The 21,833-nt window shown below is 38.8% G+C and overlaps 1 protein-coding gene across 3 annotated transcripts in view; it reads left to right on the top strand.

Moving 5' to 3' along the window:
* The window catches only part of LOC121383076 (polycystic kidney disease protein 1-like 2), a 307,953-nt gene that overhangs the window by 251,367 nt on the left and 34,753 nt on the right, over window positions 1–21,833 (top strand). The gene's annotated exons all lie outside the window — the stretch shown is intronic.

Below are 21,833 nucleotides of genomic sequence, written 5' to 3'. Positions count from 1 at the left end.
TTTTTTTAGCTAAAGTTGTTGGATATTTAAATAATACTGTTAATCAATATTGACATTATGCAACTTACAAACAACTTGCATTTAGTAGAAACTTGTAGTAATGTGCATGCTAACTAACTGTTGTTGTTTGCAATCATTTTGGTTTAATCACTAGCCTGTAGCCATTGATTTGTGTTCAATCACCAACATTAACAATTATAACAGTTACGGGTAATCACCAACAAAAGGATTTGCATAAAAAAATTTTTTAAACAATCTGATGTATGTCTCTTTAAACTTAACGTCATGAAATATCACTGTCTTATACAGCCTTGCTAAATTCACTAAACTTTTATGCTCACTAACAGTTCCAGAAATATCTTCCTCAAAATGGTAATGTTTTTTGTGCAATTTTCTCACCCCTTCATAAGTTGACTTTCCAAGTTATGAAATAATATACTACTCACAAAAAGTAGGGGATGTTGAAATATTTGTTACATTAATATGTTATCATACTTTTGTTTTTCTTTTTCTTTTTATCCCACTGCCCCCTTTCCTTTCTCTCCTTTGAATTCCATCTCATTTCTTCCCGATTTGGCAACTCCTATCTTTCAACTTCTTTCGCTGTCCACCTCCACATCTCAGTCCTTGTCTCTCCAACAGTGACAGGTGCTTGTCTCTTGTGGCTATCTGTGCCACACACCTGCCATTCCCCATCAGCTTTTAACTGTGGGCTTAGTCTGACCACTTCGGGGAGTGTTCAGTAATTACTTCTGGCATTGTTAAGAGGCACTTGTAACCACCTACTACCGGCGGTCGTTAGTGCTGTGGGTCAGACCAGCTTTATTAGCGGCAGAGGACGAGGATGTCAGGTGGATGCAGGGAAATACACAGAGACTGCACCTGTGGAGGAAGTTGAGACAGGTAGGCGATGGTGTGGACAGCTCAGAAGACAGAGTCGGAGGAAACTGACAGAAAGGGTCAAAACAGACTGAAATCATGGGAGAAATTGGAAAGTTTTTTATATTAAGATAATGAGAATGATAGGCAGAGGGTGATAGATGAGAAAGATGAATGAATGTGTGAGCCAGCTTTGACGGGATTTGAACCACTGTTGTTAGCTTGATTGTCCAGCAGCTTATCCACTCTACCACGGAGCCAAGTGTAGCCAATTAAGTTATGTGATGTGATGTCTACTTGGTGACATTGACGAGGAGGACGCTGTGGATCACCCCAAGAACAACACCTGGACAACAAGCCTTGCCTATCGGTGTCAACACAATTGCACGAGTCTCCCCTGGGTTATCATGCCACGACCAGAAGAGGTCAGGCCCTTTCTAAAGGGCCCTATGGGCAACCTAGGGAGACACCACAGCATCTTAGAGGTCTAATTAACGAGCTACTCTCAATTCACTAATGTCAAAACCTATACCAGTTCTGCCAATTACTTTTTGTCCGACCTTTCAAAATTGTGCCAAATTGCCTCAATCAAAATTGCGCACCTTTTCTCTTTGGCATATAATTGCTCCATTCAAAATTCCATAGCACCACCCCCCCCCCCCCCCCCCCCACCTGCTGCTGGTGCTCCCTTGCACCTGCCAGTGCAGACGGTCCCTCCTCCCCCCCCCCCCCTCCACCTTTCCTGTCATGGACGGAGGAGCCGGCCAAAGCCAGCTCTTGTTCCCATGACAGGCGTGTGCTACAACAGCTTGTTCTGAATGTGCACATAAAACCCTATGACCTGACCTGACCTGATATGATGTCTCAATTCACCAGTTGTGTTTATGGGCAATATCACGGGAAAGGTTGCAAACTGACAGTTATTCCTAAACAGTCTATAATATATAGACAAATGAAGTTTAGTGTTGCTTCTTTGTATTTCTTACATAAACATAAGTACAAGAACCTTCATTAAAAACACTTTGAGGGCACTCGCTGTTAGGGTTTTGAATATATGAGCATATATATGTGTGAGAAATTTCATAGGTTTCACAGTCTCATTTACATTTTACAAATATGTTTGGTGTTATGTTAATTTGAATAAACTGGATGACTTTCCGTAAAAAAACAGAATAGATTTGTCCTTTCCTGAAAATTTCATTTCTAACCAATTTAAAAGGCAGGACAGCCGACAAATTATGCATTAACATATTGCCCATGTATCTGAGGAAGCTGATTCAATGTTCAGCCTTCAGCAATAGGAACTTTAGGTTTTGGCCAAACATTTACATCATTAGGAACAAATTCCATTAAAAAAGGGTCCTTTTCTGAAGAACTAAATATAATAAACATGATGGCTAGGGTTCGAGATTCAGTGGCATACAATACTAACTATGCTTGCATACACTAGACAAATATCATTTTAGAGACTATATTTTGGATTATATGCAAATGATATTAGAATTTGATTAGGAAATGACCTTTCTTGAACATAAGTATTAATTACAACAGCTCATACATGCTCAGCTTTAACTTAAGTGAATACCTATTGGGCGTTCAACATTCTTTATAAACATTATGACAAATATACAAAAAGTATTTTGTAAAAATGATTAATTTCAAATAAGATGCAGATGTTTTGAATATGCAAGTTTGATTAAATATGAGATTGTGGTTTTTTTAACACATATGCTGAATGTGAACTTTCCAATAAGACATTGCTTTACATTATAGAGTAGCAAGTAAACAAACTGATCAAAGGATGCTTTTACAGGATTCTATAAACTATTTGTTCTTTCTGGACAAACTGGCTGTGTTCATTACATTGACAATCATGCAAATATCAGCTTGTACATGTATATAATTGTCATGCAGATATCAGCTTGTACATGTATATAATTGTCATGCAGATATCAGCTTGTACATGTATAGAATTGTCATGCAGTTATCAGCTTGTACATGTATAGAAATGTCATGCAGATATCAGCTTGTACATGTATAGAATTGTCATGCAGGTATCAGCTTGTACATGTATAGAATTGTCATGCAGGTTTCAGCTTGTACATGTATAGCCTTGTTCGATAACGTGAGTTATTTCCCCTGAAAATTGACCTCCCTTGTAAGAACTCTTCAATAAAAAAAGTTTAAAAAATTATTGGCGATTAACATCTGACGCTTGGAATGCTGAAAGGTTCGAAATATGTTGAAATCCACAGAAAAACAACGACATTATTGCTGTGTTTGCTCGAATTATACAGGGAAGATAATGGCCTGACCATTCAATTGCACAGATTTCCGGCCAATGTCATACTTAAGCGATCATGGCTTCGGCGAATTAAATTAGTGTATGGGAACTATTCCAACAGTAACAATGATCGGCTTTGTTCTGTTCATTTTCCGGGCTGAAGGAAAACGAAGATCAACAATATTCCTAGTATATTTGAGGGAAAAACTTTCAGAACATTGACAGTAAGTATATTATATTTTAATACGGTCGTTCGTTAAATTAATGTCACACAAGAACAAAAAACAAAAACAACCAGGTGTGTCTGCATTTACAAGGAAGAGATTTCAGTGCAAAATTTATTCCTGGAAAAGTATAAAATATATAATTTTTTGTAATGTTAGTTTTAAGCTGTAATCTTTTTCGAAAATAGAAATGAGTGTTTTAGCTGATTGATTATTTATATTTTAATTAGTTTTGTAATATTCATCAATTTATAGTGATAATAGTCTAAAACATTTTCACCCACTAATAAAAATACAATGTAGTTATTGGAATTTTACATTTAAAAAACCCAGTTCAAATCAAGGCGTCATTATTCCATTAAATAATGATGTGATTATACAGTGTTCATTAAATGTTAAAAAATATATACATATAGAAAACAATCCTATTTTACAAGTACCGGTACTGAAATACTCATAAATTTTTAATGTAGAAATTTTCAGTCATGGCAGTTTTCACTTCAACTTTTCAAATCTGGCATTTCCAATACAGTTCAACATTATATATGCAGTGTTGTTATTTTCTTTCTGGAGTGTGTAAACACAACATACATGATTTGGTTATAAATTGCTATGTGCATGCATATTAGGAATCAGTTAGAATTTTATTATGATTAACAGTAATAATCAATTTGCATTGACCACTCATGAATGTTTTGAATACATGATGGTACCATCAGTTAAAATTTTGACTGGAGAAATACGATTCCCTCAATTGTAGATCTTTGGTTTTCTTACATGTATTTATAAAGAATGTATAAATAGAATGTAAAGTACAATCACACAGTTCAGATATCACACACCAAATGTGTGCTGGCAATACTAATTTAACAAAATTCTTCTTCAGCCATGTCCTTCCTTTGTGCCTGTTGTCAAATATTACATAAATTACACAGAACACACACATCTTAACAAACAGTACTAACACTAAACCAATTTTTTTTTTTAGTCTACAACAGATGAGAACACAGACATTCATCTAAATGCTGTGCAAGAAGCAGACCCTACAAATCCGGACAATATCAACGACCTGCAAGACAACCATGAACCAGGACCTGTATTACAGATGACAGTGCGCTTAACACTTCAGTCAGATTTCATGATTATTTTGGACCAGTGCAATCAGATGATGTTACTCATTTTGTAAACAAAAATGAACAAACGGATGCTATTTTAGTTACAAATTGTTCTTCACAAACATGTATTTCTTATGAAGATATTGGCACCCAAACAGATTTTGTACATATACTCAGTGAACCGTTGCAACCAATACCACACATTTTGAACACAGTCAATCACATAGCTCTCCAAACAATGAAACCTGACATAACGATTGAAGACATCGGTAACAGGGATAACAAAGTCATGTTTTACACTGGGGTTCCCAATGGTGCAACATTTGCATTGTTGTTTAATGAAATGCATATGTATGATGTTCATGATGAAAGAAAGGGTGGAAGACCTCGTAATCGTCGACTCATTGATGAGTTTTTTATGGTATTGATGCGTCTTCGACTGGGATTGCTCATTGAAGACCTAGCAGACAGGTTTAAAATTTCTAAAGGGACATGCAGTGTAATTATATCGAGATGGGTTAACTACCTGCACATAAAACTTTCATTTCTGCTCGTTTGGCCTACTCGACAGGTGAATTTGGAAACAATGCCAAAGCAGTTTAAATCCAAATATCCCAACTGTAGAGTGATAATTGACTGCACCGAACTTTTCACACAAACTCCCCAATCACTAACAAATAAAACATTAATGTATTCCTCTTACAAATCCCACATGACATACAAAGCATTGTTGGGAATAAATCCACGTGGGATAATTACATTTGTGTCCTGTCTGTGGTCAGGAGGTATAAGTGACAAACAGTTAACAAAACGATGTGGAATTTTGGACTTGTGTGAGAGGGGCGATTCTATTATGGCTGATAAGGGCTTTCTTATATCTGATTTAACAACACCAAGAGGAATAAGGCTTATCATTCCTCCTTTAAAATACACACGATTTACCAGGCGACAAGTGGAGGAAACTCGAAGAATTGCAAATCTAAGAATACATGTAGAACGAGCTATGGAAAGAGTAAAAAATTGTAGGATTTTGCAAGGGAACATACCAATTACGTTATCGGAACAAGTTTCCAAAATTTGGAAGATATGTGCTTGTCTTTCCAATTTACAGCCTCCAATTGTAAATGATAATTAGCAAAACACGACCACTTCGTAGCAGTCCGCCAGTCGTGACTATTGGACGTCAAACATACATGTATGGTCGTTCCGACATATTTCTTCAGAGGAAACCTGCTGCCGCCACATATGCTACTCTTTCCGATAAGCAGCAAGGGGTCTTTTATATGCACTTTCCCACAGACAGGACAGCACATACCACCACCTTTGATGAACCAGCTGTGGACCAAGTTTATTAGTAAGATGTGTGGACATAATGTCATATATTGTTTGTTCATACAAAAAAATCTGTCAAAACATTTATTCTAAATCCTGTGATATATTGTAACAAATCGTATAAATCTGTAATGTGTGATAATCTAAATCAGTAAAGTGAGTAACAAAACAAGTTAAATATTGCTTAATACAACTTCAAACCACGTTTAACACGTTCTGAGAACAATTCTGGAATTACTGCTTTCAAATAAAAACTGTTAATTTTGTTCAAACAGTTTTCCCAAAATTTAATGTCAAAATAAATTCTTTGCAGAAAATCTCCTCTCAGTGTCCACACAAAAAAGTCACAAAAGTTTCTTTGGCACACTGCCATCTGTCCCTGAATTTGATAATGGTATGAATGATTTTCTTTTAATGTTATTTTACCATTGACAAAATGGCAGTAAAAGTCTTTTTCCATGCTAGCTTCTGCGGGTGTCTTAAAGCGGTATTTAAATGGACATTTTATTTCAACCAGGCCCTTATCATGGCAGGAGCATGAAACTAGTCCATCTGGGCTACTTCCGAGATGTGGGTATTTTGGATTTACATGCAGGCCACATTTAGTTACTTCTAAATCACAATGTTTCCGGTTCATTTTCTTGGTGTAAACTCTGAGAGCCACAGCCTCATGGGACTGTCCCCACCGAACACTAGCTGTGTTTACATCCCCATTGTATCCAAATAGTGTGCCAATTAGGTTTTCTGGGGAGGTGGTTTGTTTGGTTTTACATACCAATCCAAAATTAGATGTGGTAATCCTACCAACTCTAGCCTGCTGCCACTTTGAAGATTTTGCCTGCTGTTGTGTCTGCTGTTCAATTGAGGCACAGTCACTTTCAGAAATTTTCAAGTTATGAAAATATTGGCTAAAGGTAGCCTGACATTGTTCAGAGGCGAAATTAATTGAGTTCTTGTACAGAAAATCGATACTGTGAAGCGGAGGAATTTTTGGTTCAATCACTGGTATGGAAAATGCATTCCCATAAAGCCATGCTGCATGTTTATTACATGATTGTAATTTCCTGCTGAAATGTTCAAGATTTACTGGTGTAACATTTGTGGCTGATGTACATGTACTCCCACTTGTGTGTAACTGAATGTTTCTAGCATTCCCTTCACCTGCTACATCAGAAAATTTATGTTTTTTGAAAACAATATCCTCAACCCTATTTGGACGTAGTCTTCTTTTTCTGGGCTCGTTCCACTTGCATTTCATGGATGTAGATGCATGCAGTCCATCTATTTGACTCCTAGAAATGTCCACAAGTGCATACAGCAGGGCTGCAATGTGATTACATGATTCGCATTCACTGAAATGAAAAATTAATTAATTTTACATAAGGGCTAATGCATATATAAATATATGGTATCCAGTCAATTTGTACCATAGTCCTTTTGTACCCAATTTTACCATTTCGTCAATTTGTACCACAATGAATTGGTCATTTCGTACCATAGCGAATTGGTTATTTCGTATCGGTCATGTTAGGTACGAAATGGTAAATATAAGATATGAAATAACTATGGTATGAAATGACCAAAGTACGAAATGACTATGGTACGAAATGACCATAAAATATGGTACAAAATGACTAGTAACCAAATATATACATGTATAATTTTGTATATATACATGTCACTGATGGCTACCCAACAATTTGCATAAAAACTAAATTGCTCCAATTCTGGGCCAAATATTGTAATATATCAGACTCCATTGTAAGATAGTAACTTAGATGACTTACTGATGAAGATTGTTTGTATTAATGTAACTACAAAAATGACTGCCTCACCAAAGGAACTGAAAAGTACGATGTACATATATATATATATATTTTATATATTTAAAAATTACATTGTAGATTCGATGCCACTGTGAATGTTTTTGTTGTTTTGTGTTCAATTCGTACCATAGTCATTTCATACCCAATGTAACATTTCAAATTAGTTACAAAAACAAATAATTTTAAATAATTCATGACCACAATTGTTATGACATAGTCACAAAATTCAACATATTTTTTATATGATATGAAACGACCAAATAATATGGTAAAAATTTACTATGGTACAAAATTACCAAAGACCGGTGGTACGAAATGACCATAAAATATGGTACGAAATGACAAGTATTCTATTATATTATTATTATTATGTGTAGGCCTGATGGTGATGACTGAAATAAATCATGCACATCAAAATATATGCAGCTAATATTATTGTATCTTGTGTTGTTGTTGTTATTTATATACAGAAATTATTCTTACCCTGCACTGCAACTGCATCCTGCTGAGTGAACATGTCCAGATATTTTTGACAGGGACAGCCACACATCATAGTCGGGTTTTTCCTTTTCATTCTTGGTTGGATATGATGGGATTACTTTACATTTTACAAAACAATGGCTACATTTTTCAGATATCTTGTGGTATTTCACACTATGAACATGGCGATCTTCGTAGAAAACTTTGGCTTTCAAAGCTCTGTTTGCTTTTAAGTAATCATGATCAAAAGTCCTTTGGCAATTTAAAACAAGGTAGTTATAAAGATCTTTGTCTGTGAAGTTTGGTACGTCGTTTAGGGAATCTAACCAATTTGGTAATCGAGAAGGATCTGGTAAAATTTCACCTAACGGGATTTTAAACTTCGTTACTTCCCGGTGGCCTGCATTCTCTTTGTCCGTCTGTTGGATTACTTTTAATGGTTTTAGTCCTAAATCAAGCACTCTTTCGCCCGTCTAACCAGTTCTGGCTTATTCCCGCTGACCTGTTCACCGCGATCTCTCAAAAAAGTCTTTAGTTCTCGAACATTGGCTACATCAGAGTTGAACGCTTGAGTAAACGCTTTGTCAGCCATTAAACATTTTGGCGACTTAATCACCGGAAGTTCCAATGAATATTCTTTTTTATAGGAGATTACGTTGGTAGGGGACTTAACTCACGTTATCGAACAAGGCTATAGAATTGTCATGCAGGTATCAGCTTGTACATGTATAGAATTGTCATACAGATATCAGCTTGTACATGTATAGAATTGTCATGCAGGTATCAGCTTGTACATGTATAGAATTGTCATGCAGGTATCAGCTTGTACATGTATAGAATTGTCATGCAGATATCAGCTTGTACATGTATAGAATTGTCATGCAGGTATCAGCTTGTACATGTATAGAAATGTCATGCAGTTATCAGCTTGTACATGTATATAAATGTCATGCAGGTATCAGCTTGTACATGTATAGAATTGTCATGCAGGTATCAGCTTGTACATGTATATAAATGTCATGCAGATATCAGCTTGTACATGTATATAATTGTCATGCAGATATCAGCTTGTACATGTATAGAATTGTCATGCAGTTATCAGCTTGTACATGTATAGAATTGTCATGCAGGTATCAGCTTGTACATGTATAGAATTGTCATGCACGTATCAGCTTGTACATGTATAGAATTGTCATGCAGTTATCAGCTTGTACATGTATAGAAATGTCATGCAGGTATCAGCTTGTACATGTATAGAATTGTCATGCAGGTATCAGCTTGTACATGTATAGAATTGTCATGCAGGTATCAGCTTGTACATGTATAGAATTGTCATGCAGGTATCAGCTTGTACATGTATAGAATTGTCATGCAGGTATCAGCTTGTACATGTATAGAATTGTCATGCAGGTATCAGCTTGTACATGTATAGAATTGTCATGCAGGTATCAGCTTGTACATGTATAGAATTGTCATGCAGGTATCAGCTTGTACATGTATATAAATGTCATGCAGGTATCAGCTTGTACATGTATAGAATTGTCATGCAGGTATCAGCTTGTACATGTATAGAATTGTCATGCGGGTATCAGCTTGTACATGTATAGAATTGTCATGCGGGTATCAGCTTGTACATGTATAGAATTGTCATGCGGGTATCAGCTTGTACATGTATAGAATTGTCATGCAGGTATCAGCTTGTACATGTATAGAATTGTCATGCAGGTATCAGCTTGTACATGTATAGAATTGTCATGCAGGTATCAGCTTGTACATGTATAGAATTGTCATGCAGATATCAGCTTGTACATGTATATAATTGTCATGCAGGTATCAGCTTGTACATGTATATAAATGTCATGCAGATATCAGCTTGTACATGTATAGAATTGTCATGCAGTTATCAGCTTGTACATGTATAGAATTGTCATGCAGGTATCAGCTTGTACATGTATATAAATGTATATAATTGTCATGCAGATATCAGCTTGTACATGTATAGAATTGTCATGCAGGTATCAGCTTGTACATGTATAGAATTGTCATGCAGGTATCAGCTTGTACATGTATATAATTGTCATGCAGGTATCAGCTTGTACATGTATATAAATGTCATGCAGATATCAGCTTGTACATGTATAGAATTGTCATGCAGGTATCAGCTTGTACATGTATAGAATTGTCATGCAGGTATCAGCGTGTACATGTATAGAATTGTCATGCAGGTATCAGCGTGTACATGTATAGAATTGTCATGCAGGTATCAGCGTGTACATGTATAGAATTGTCATGCAGTTATCAGCTTGTACATGTATAGAATTGTCATGCAGGCATCAGCTTGTACATGTATAGAATTGTCATGCAGGCATCAGCTTGTACATGTATAGAATTGTCATGCAGGCATCAGCTTGTACATGTATAGAATTGTCATGCAGGCATCAGCTTGTACATGTATAGAATTGTCATGCAGTTATCAGCTTGTACATGTATAGAATTGTCATGTAGATATCAGCTTGTACGTGTAAAAAATCTCATGCAGGTATCAGCTTGTACATGTATAGAATTGTCATGTAGATATTAGCTTGTATGTGTAAAAAATGTCATGCAGGTATCAGCTTGTACATGTATAGAATTGTCATGCAGGTATCAGCTTGTACATGTATATAAATGTCATGCAGGTATCAGCTTGTACATGTATAGAATTGTCATGCAGGTATCAGCTTGTACATGTATAGAATTGTCATGCAGGTATCAGCTTGTACATGTATATAAATGTCATGCAGTTATCAGCTTGTACATGTATAGAATTGTCATGCAGTTATCAGCGTGTACATGTATAGAATTGTCATGTAGTTATCAGCTTGTACATGTATAGAATTGTCATGTAGTTATCAGCTTGTACATGTATAGAATTGTCATGTAGTTATCAGCTTGTACATGTATAGAATTGTCATGTAGTTATCAGCTTGTACATGTATAGAATTGTCATGTAGTTATCAGCTTGTACATGTATAGAATTGTCATGTAGTTATCCTTTATTTAGACCATCCCACTGACATTCAGTTATTCCTGATAGTTTGCTCACACATTTTCAACATTCAATTACACCATTTTTAAAATTAAATATTACATGTTGAAAGGTTGTCTATTTTCATTAACTTGTATGACAGGCCAAACTTAATTTTACTCTGTAGTATGCATTGTAATATGTTGCTGTTCTGCACTGTCACAGTGATAGGTAATCATTCATTACCTACACAAAATGACAAACATTGTTTGCAAATATACCTCTGTATGTAATAGTGCTATATGTTTCAAGAACCACTTGGAATTACCAAGCATGCATTAAGCAGTTGGTTAACTGTAACTGTAAACAGAAACAAGACAGCAACTCTAGGTCAAAATGATCCAGAAAATGCCAGTCAAAATGGCCAAGATGAAATTTGAAACAGCTAAGAAAATGGTAAAAACAAAAAGAGTATTGTTAACATTATTAATGGGAATTTTGTTCATTACTGAGCTATTTTAATATACCACCACCTCCCCACTAACTGTGCTATTTTAATATACCACCACCTCCCCACTAGCTGTGCTATTTTAATACACCACCACCTCCCCACTAACTGTGCTATTTTAATATATACCACCACCTCCCCACTAGCTGTGCTATTTTAATACACCACCACCTCCCCACTAACTGTGCTATTTTAATACACCACCACCTCCCCACTAGCTGTGCTATTTTAATACACCACCACCTCCCCACTAGCTGTGCTATTTTAATACACCACCACCTCCCCACTAGCTGTGCTATTTTAATACACCACCACCTCCCCACTAACTGTGCTATTTTAATATACCACCACCTCCCCACTAGCTGTGCTATTTTAATACACCACCACCTCCCCACTAGCTGTGCTATTTTAATATATACCACCACCTCCCCACTAACTGTGCTATTTTAATACACCACCACCTCCCCACTAACTGTGCTATTTTAATACACCACCACCTCCCCACTAACTGTGCTATTTTAATACACCACCACCTCCCCACTAACTGTGCTATTTTAATACACCACCACCTCCCCACTAACTGTGCTATTTTAATATACCACCACCTCCACCACCTCCCCCACTAACTGTGCTATTTTAATACACCACCACCTCCCCACTAACTGTGCTATTTTAATACACCACCACCTCCCCACTAACTGTGCTATTTTAATACACCACCACCTCCCCACTAACTGTGCTATTTTAATACACCACCACCACCTCCCCACTAACTGTGCTATTTTAATACACCACCACCTCCCCTCTAACTGTGCTATTTTAATATATACCACCACCTCCCCACTAACTGTCCTATTTTAATATATACCACCACCTCCCCACTAACTGTTATTTTAATACACCACCACCTCCCCACTAACTGTGCTATTTTAATACACCACCACCTCCCCACTAACTGTGCTATTTTAATACACCACCACCTCCCCACTAACTGTGCTATTTTAATACACCACCACCTCCCCACTAACTGTGCTATTTTAATATATACCACCACCTCCCCACTAACTGTCCTATTTTAATATATACCACCACCTCCCCACTAACTGTGCTATTTTAATACACCACCACCTCCCCACTAACTGTGCTATTTTAATACACCACCACCTCCCCACTAACTGTGCTATTTTAATACACCACCACCTCCCCACTAACTGTGCTATTTTAATACACCACCACCTCCCCACTAACTGTGCTATTTTAATACACCACCACCTCCCCACTAACTGTGCTATTTTAATACACCACCACTTCCCCACTAACTGTGCTATTTTAATACACCACCACCTCCCCACTAACTGTGCTATTTTAATACCACCACCACCTCCCCACTAACTGTGCTATTTTAATACACCACCACCTCCCCACTAACTGTGCTATTTTAATACACCACCACCACTAACTCCCCACCACCTCCCCACTAACTGTGCTATTTTAATACACCACCACCTCCCCACTAACTGTGCTATTTTAATATACCACCACCACCTCCCCACTAACTGTGCTATTTTAATACACCACCACCTCCCCACTAACTGTGCTATTTTAATACACCACCACCTCCCCACTAACTGTGCTATTTTAATACACCACCACCTCCCCACTAACTGTGCTATTTTAATACACCACCACCTCCCCACTAACTGTGCTATTTTAATACACCACCACCTCCCCACTAACTGTGCTATTTTAATACACCACCACCTCCCCACTAACTGTGCTATTTTAATACACCACCACCTCCCCACTAACTGTGCTATTTTAATACACCACCACCTCCCCACTAACTGTGCTATTTTAATACACCACCACCACTAACTGTGCCACCACTACTAACTGTGCTATTTTAATACACCACCACCTCCCCACTAACTGTGCTATTTTAATACACCACCACCTCCCCACTAACTGTGCTATTTTAATACACCACCACCTCCCCACTAACTGTGCTATTTTAATACACCACCACCTCCCCACTAACTGTGCTATTTTAATATATACCACCACCTCCCCACTAACTGTCCTATTTTAATATATACCACCACCTCCCCACTAACTGTGCTATTTTAATACACCACCACCTCCCCACTAACTGTGCTATTTTAATACACCACCACCTCCCCACTAACTGTGCTATTTTAATACACCACCACCTCCCCACTAACTGTGCTATTTTAATACACCACCACCTCCCCACTAACTGTGCTATTTTAATACACCACCACCTCCCCACTAACTGTGCTATTTTAATACACCACCACCTCCCCACTAACTGTGCTATTTTAATACACCACCACCTCCCCACTAACTGTGCTATTTTAATACACCACCACCTCCCCACTAACTGTGCTATTTTAATACACCACCACCTCCCCACTAACTGTGCTATTTTAATACACCACCACTTCCCCACTAACTGTGCTATTTTAATACACCACCACCTCCCCACTAACTGTGCTATTTTAATATACCACCACCTCCCCACTAACTGTGCTATTTTAATACACCACCACCTCCCCACTAACTGTGCTATTTTAATACACCACCACCTCCCCACTAACTGTGCTATTTTAATATACCACCACCTCCCCACTAACTGTGCTATTTTAATACACCACCACCTCCCCACTAACTGTGCTATTTTAATACACCACCACCTCCCCACTAACTGTGCTATTTTAATACACCACCACCTCCCCACTAACTGTGCTATTTTAATACACCACCACCTCCCCACTAACTGTGCTATTTTAATACACCACCACCTCCCCACTAACTGTGCTATTTTAATACACCACCACTTCCCCACTAACTGTGCTATTTTAATACACCACCACCTCCCCACTAACTGCTATTTTAATACACCACCACCTCCCCACTAACTGTGCTATTTTAATATACCACCACCTCCCCACTAACTGTGCTATTTTAATACACCACCACCTCCCCACTAACTGCTATTTTAATACACCACCACCTCCCCACTAACTGTGCTATTTTAATACACCACCACCTCCCCACTAACTGTGCTATTTTAATACACCACCACCTCCCCACTAACTGTGCTATTTTAATACACCACCACCTCCCCACTAACTGTGCTATTTTAATACACCACCACCTCCCCACTAACTGTGCTATTTTAATACACCACCACCTCCCCACTAACTGTGCTATTTTAATACACCACCACCTCCCCACTAACTGTGCTATTTTAATACACCACCACCTCCCCACTAACTGTGCTATTTTAATACACCACCACCTCCCCACTAACTGTGCTATTTTAATATATACCACCACCTCCCCACTAACTGTGCTATTTTAATACACCACCACCTCCCCACTAGCTGTGGTATTTTAATATATACCACCACCTCCCCACTAACTGTGCTATTTTAATACACCACCACCTCCCCACTAACTGTGCTATTTTAATACACCACCACCTCCCCACTAACTGCTATTTTAATACTGTAAATACAGAAAGTTCTGCGAACAACAAAGTACTGTGAAAACTGCGATGAACTAAAGATCGCAATACTTTCTCCACGCAGTATTATGTCGTTGGTGATTTTTTAACTGTCTATTTTAAAACACCACCACCTCCCCACTATGTGCTATTTTAATCAGTTTTATGTGCTAGTCATTTACCAATGAACCCAGTCATAAGCAAACACCTGTTCAGTCTTTGTAAATTGCACAATTACTCACTTTGGCCTAGTAATCCTGCCAAAAGCCACCCCCTCCCCACTAATTGTCTTTGTATTTCGACAACACCACCACCCCCCACTAACTGTGCTATTTTAATACACCACCACCTCCCCACTAACTGTGCTATTTTAATACACCACCACCTCAACACCTTTTAATACACCATTCTTTTCTTTCTAGTTCTTAGCTACACCACAGCATACCACTGACTGTGCTATTTTAATTAAACCACCTCCTTCAACTGGCTATTTTTAAAATCTCCGTTCACGGACAGATCCATTGGCTGCACCTCACTAACTTGCTAGTCACTTCACCACCACCATAACTGTGCATTTTAATACACCACCACCTCCCCCTAATTGTGCTATTTTAATACCCTGGTCATTTCGTACCTTGGTCATTTCGTAACATTGTAAAAAGCCCACCTCCCCACTTGGTCATTTCGGACCATGGTCATTTCTCGTACCATTGCCCACTAACTGTCTATTTTAATACGTACCACCTAGTCATTTCGTACCTTGGTGCTATTTTAATACCATAACTGAAAGTCATATTGTACCATGGTAACTGTGCTATTTTAATACACCACCACCTCCCCACTAACTGTGCTATTTTACAAAATAACATTAAATTACAAACCTCCCCACTAACTGTGCTTAATTTAAGGTGATATTTTATACACCACCACCTCCCCACTAACTGTGCTATTTTAATTATTGCCACCTCCCCACTTGTGTATAATACACCAGCAATTGGCTAATTTAGCAATCACCTAAGTGCTATTTAGTGTGCTATTTTAATAATGGCAGTGTGCTATTTTAATACACCACCATTGTTTATTATTTAATACAAATAACTATGCAAATAAGCAAGTTAACTGTGCTATTTTAATACACCACCACCTCCCCACTAACTATTTTGTTGGTCCATTATAACTGTTATTTTAATATACCACCACCTTTTGACTAATTATCTGGAGCCATTTCCCCACACACAAAATCGAAGTTGGCATTTTAATAAACCACCACCTCCCCGACTCTTGTCAGGTAAAATGGAAATAACACCACCTCAGGTATTATGGGTATTTTAATAACGATATGCTGCACAACCTCCCCACGTGTTCTAGTTTTCAAACTGTCAAAATGTGCTATTTTAAAACACCACCACCTCCCCACTAACTGTGCTATAATCAATTCGTTTTCTATATACTGGAATGAAATGTGCTATTTTACAAAACCACCACTAACTGTGCTACGAAATGACTTTTCACAATGGTACGAAACCACCTAGGGTACGAACCACCTGACTTGTGCTATTTTAATACACCAAGGTACCAAATGACTAGGGTATTTTAATGTCCAGGCAGCATGGTACTAACTGTGCTATTTTAATGACACCACCACCTCCCCACTAACTGGATGGTACCACCTCCCCACTAACTGTGCTATTTTAATATGATTCCACCTCACCACTAGCTGCTATTTTAATACCAGCCACCTCCCCAACTGTGCTAATTTAATACACGAATGTGCATCCACTCCCCACTAACTGTAATTTTAATACTTCAGCACTCCCCACTACTGTGCTATTTTAATACACACCACCACCTCCCCACCTCCCCACTGCCTATTTAATACCCACCACCAGCCCAAATGCTACTTTAATACACACCACCTCCCCACTAACTGTTATTTTAATACCACCACCTCCCCACTAACTGTGCTATTTTATACACCACCACCTGCTTAGCTGTGCAAAACACCACCTTCCCCACTAACTGTGCTATTTTAATACACCACCACCTCCCCACTAAGTGCTATTTTAATACTCCACCACCTGCCCACTAATGTGCTATTTTAATAACCACCACCTCCCCACTAACTGTGTTATTTTAATAACCACCACCTCCCCACTAACTGTGCTATTTTAATACACCACCACCTCCCACTAACTGTGCTATTTTAATACACCACCACCCCCAGTTTCCCCACTAACTGTGCTATTTTAATACACCCACCTCCCCACTAACTCCCCCACTCCCCACTAACTGTGCTATTTTAATATACCACCACCTCCCCACTAACTGTGCTATTTTAATACACCACCATACTCCCCACTAACTGTGCTATTTTAATACACCACCACCTCCCCACTAACTGTGCTATTTTAATATACCACCACCTCCCCACTAACTGTGCTATTTTAATACACCACCACCTCCCCACTAACTGTGCTATTTTAATACACCACCACCTCCCCACTAACTGTGCTATTTTAATACACCACCACCTCCCCACTAACTGTGCTATTTTAATACACCACCACCTCCCCACTAACTGTGCTATTTTAATACACCACCACCTCCCCACTAACTGTGCTATTTTAATACACCACCACCTCCCCACTAACTGTGCTATTTTAATACACCACCACCTCCCCCACTAACTGTGCTATTTTAATACACCACCACCTCCCCACTAACTGTGCTATTTTAATACACCACCACCTCCCCACTAACTGTGCTATTTTAATACACCACCACCTCCCCACTAACTGTGCTATTTTAATACACCACCACCTCCCCACTAACTGTGCTATTTTAATACACCACCACCTCCCCACTAACTGTGCTATTTTAATATATACCACCACTAACTGTGCCCCACCACCTCCCCACTAACTGTGCTATTTTAATACACCACCACCTCCCCACTAACTGTGCTATTTTAATACACCACCACCTCCCCACTAACTGTGCTATTTTAATACACCACCACCTCCCCACTAACTGTGCTATTTTAATACACCACCACCTCCCCACTAACTGTGCTATTTTAATACACCACCACCTCCCCACTAACTGTGCTATTTTAATACACCACCACCTCCCCACTAGCTGTGCTATTTTAATACACCACCACCTCCCCACTAACTGTGCTATTTTAATACACCACCACCTCCCCACTAACTGTGCTATTTTAATATACCACCACCTCCCCACTAACTGTGCTATTTTAATACACCACCACCTCCCCACTAACTGTGCTATTTTAATACACCACCACCTCCCCACTAGCTGTGCTATTTTAATACACCACCACCTCCCCACTAACTGTGCTATTTTAATACACCACCACCTCCCCACTAACTGTGCTATTTTAATACACCACCACCTCCCCACTAACTGTGCTATTTTAATACACCACCACCTCCCCACTAGCTGTGCTATTTTAATACACCACCACCTCCCCACTAACTGTGCTATTTTAATACACCACCACCTCCCCACTAACTGTGCTATTTTAATACACCACCACCTCCCCACTAACTGTGCTATTTTAATACACCACCACCTCCCCACTAACTGTGCTATTTTAATACACCACCACCTCCCCACTAACTGTGCTATTTTAATACACCACCACCTCCCCACTAACTGTGCTATTTTAATACACCACCACCTCCCCACTAACTGTGCTATTTTAATACACCACCACCTCCCCACTAACTGTGCTATTTTAATACACCACCACCTCCCCACTAACTGTGCTATTTTAATACACCACCACTAACTGTGCTATTTTAATATACCACCACCTCCCCACTAACTGTGCTATTTTAATACACCACCACCTCCCCACTAACTGTGCTATTTTAATACACCACCACCTCCCCACTAACTGTGCTATTTTAATATACCACCACCTCCCCACTAACTGTGCTATTTTAATACACCACCACCTCCCCACTAACTGCTATTTTAATACACCACCACTTCCCCACTAACTGTGCTATTTTAATACACCACCACCTCCCCACTAACTGTGCTATTTTAATATACCACCACCTCCCCACTAACTGTGCTATTTTAATACACCACCACCTCCCCACTAACTGTGCTATTTTAATATACCACCACCTCCCCACTAACTGTGCTATTTTAATACACCACCACCTCCCCACTAACTGTGCTATTTTAATACACCACCACCTCCCCACTAACTGTGCTATTTTAATACACCACCACTTCCCCACTAACTGCTATTTTAATACACCACCACCTCCCCACTAACTGTGCTATTTTAATACACCACCACCTCCCCACTAACTGCTATTTTAATACACCACCACTTCCCCACTAACTGTGCTATTTTAATACACCACCACCTCCCCACTAACTGCTATTTTAATACACCACCACTTCCCCACTAACTGTGCTATTTTAATACACCACCACCTCCCCACTAACTGTGCTATTTTAATATACCACCACCTCCCCACTAGCTGTGCTATTTTAATACACCACCACCTCCCCACTAACTGTGCTATTTTAATACACCACCACTTCCCCACTAACTGTGCTATTTTAATACACCACCACCTCCCCACTAACTGTGCTATTTTAATACACCACCACCTCCCCACTAACTGTGCTATTTTAATACACCACCACCTCCCCACTAACTGTGCTATTTTAATACACCACCACCTCCCCACTAGCTGTGCTATTTTAATACACCACCACCTCCCCACTAACTGTGCTATTTTAATACACCACCACCTCCCCACTAACTGTGCTATTTTAATACACCACCACCTCCCCACTAACTGTGCTATTTTAATACACCACCACCTCCCCACTAACTGTGCTATTTTAATACACCACCACCTCCCCACTAACTGTGCTATTTTAATACACCACCACCTCCCCACTAGCTGTGCTATTTTAATACACCACCACCTCCCCACTAACTGTGCTATTTTAATACACCACCACCTCCCCACTAACTGTGCTATTTTAATATACCACCACCTCCCCACTAACTGTGCTATTTTAATACACCACCACCTCCCCACTAACTGTGCTATTTTAATACACCACCACCTCCCCACTAGCTGTGCTATTTTAATACACCACCACCTCCCCACTAACTGTGCTATTTTAATATACCACCACCTCCCCACTAACTGTGCTATTTTAATACACCACCACCTCCCCACTAACTGTGCTATTTTAATATATACCACCACCTCCCCACTAACACCACCACCTCCCCACTAACAGTGCTATTTTAATACACCACCACCTCTCCACTAACTGTGCTATTTTAATACACCACCACCTCTCCACTAACTGTGCTATTTTAATACACCACCACCTCTCCACATTGTTTTAGCTAAAGACTCGCAGGCTTTTTTCTTTGGAGCCATTCTAAAAGTTTGCATATATATATTGGCTGTTCAATCAATGTTTATTACTGGGTCAGTCTGAGGACATATCAAACTAGAGCCTGTTTGGCAAATATTCACTGTATGACCCAAGGCCACTTTGTTCAGGAAAAGACAGTTATACATGTTTCTTTATGTCATCTGTTCTCGTTCCAGCCAGTACACCACGACTGGTATATCAAACACTGTGGTATGTACTACGCTGTCTGTGGGATGGTGCATATAAAGATCCCTTGCTGCTAATCGAAAAGAGTAGCTCATGAAGTGGCGACAGCGGGTTTCCTCTCTCAATATCTGTGTGGTCCTTAACCATATGTCTGACGCCATATAACTGTAAATAAAATGTGTTGAGTGCATCATTAAATAAAACATTTCTTTCTTTATGTCATCTGTACAACATTATAATAACCTGTTACTGTCTTGAAATATTTAGTCTGGATGCCTAAAAGTATCCTTTACTGGGGGCCTACTGAACAACGTAAAAAGAAATTATCCTTTCCTGAACAAAGAATTTCAAACTGGGTATGTTAACTAAACAATGCCTAACTGTACTTGAACAAAACTACTCACAGCTGTTCTACCATACCTATGGATTGTAGAAATGCTAATGAAAGCTATCTGATTAAAAAATGTCATTCAAAAAGCAGCATTTTTCCTAACAAATACACCTTATTGAGCTGCTTGTGAAACTTAAGTGTATTAAAGTGCATCAGTAAAGACACAATTTTGTTTAGATATTTGGAAGGAAATAGTGTTTACATTAATATATCTGATATTTAATTTTAAAAAACATGACACATTTTGATTAAAAACACGTCAGATGCCAGCAGAGCTATTTTTAGCCAATGACATGCAAAAAAGGGGTTATCCCAGAGGAGCCCAGCGATCTCACAACCAAAATGGAGGAACAAAGTGATGTTAGTCAAGATGGCTCCTTTTTCTACAGTTTCTTGAACTTATTCATCACGTCAAAAAATTATAGAAGTGATGGAGAAAGCAAAAGTGTCTTGCTGTATCATTTTGAGCCTGAATTTGACAGCGATGATCCGGAGATAGATAGGACTGTCGAGATTATATCAGACGAGTTGGAAAAAGCCAAGAACGAATGTTTTCAAGACTTGAGACATGTTTAGTGACGAATCCAGGTTCAATTTGGACTTCAATGATGGTCATGTAAG

Source organism: Gigantopelta aegis, chromosome 10, assembly GCF_016097555.1.
Source record: "Gigantopelta aegis isolate Gae_Host chromosome 10, Gae_host_genome, whole genome shotgun sequence".
Lineage (NCBI taxonomy): Eukaryota > Metazoa > Mollusca > Gastropoda > Neomphalida > Peltospiridae > Gigantopelta > Gigantopelta aegis.
Note: the sequence above shows the minus strand (reverse complement) of the source record. Positions and strands in the feature narration are given on the sequence as shown.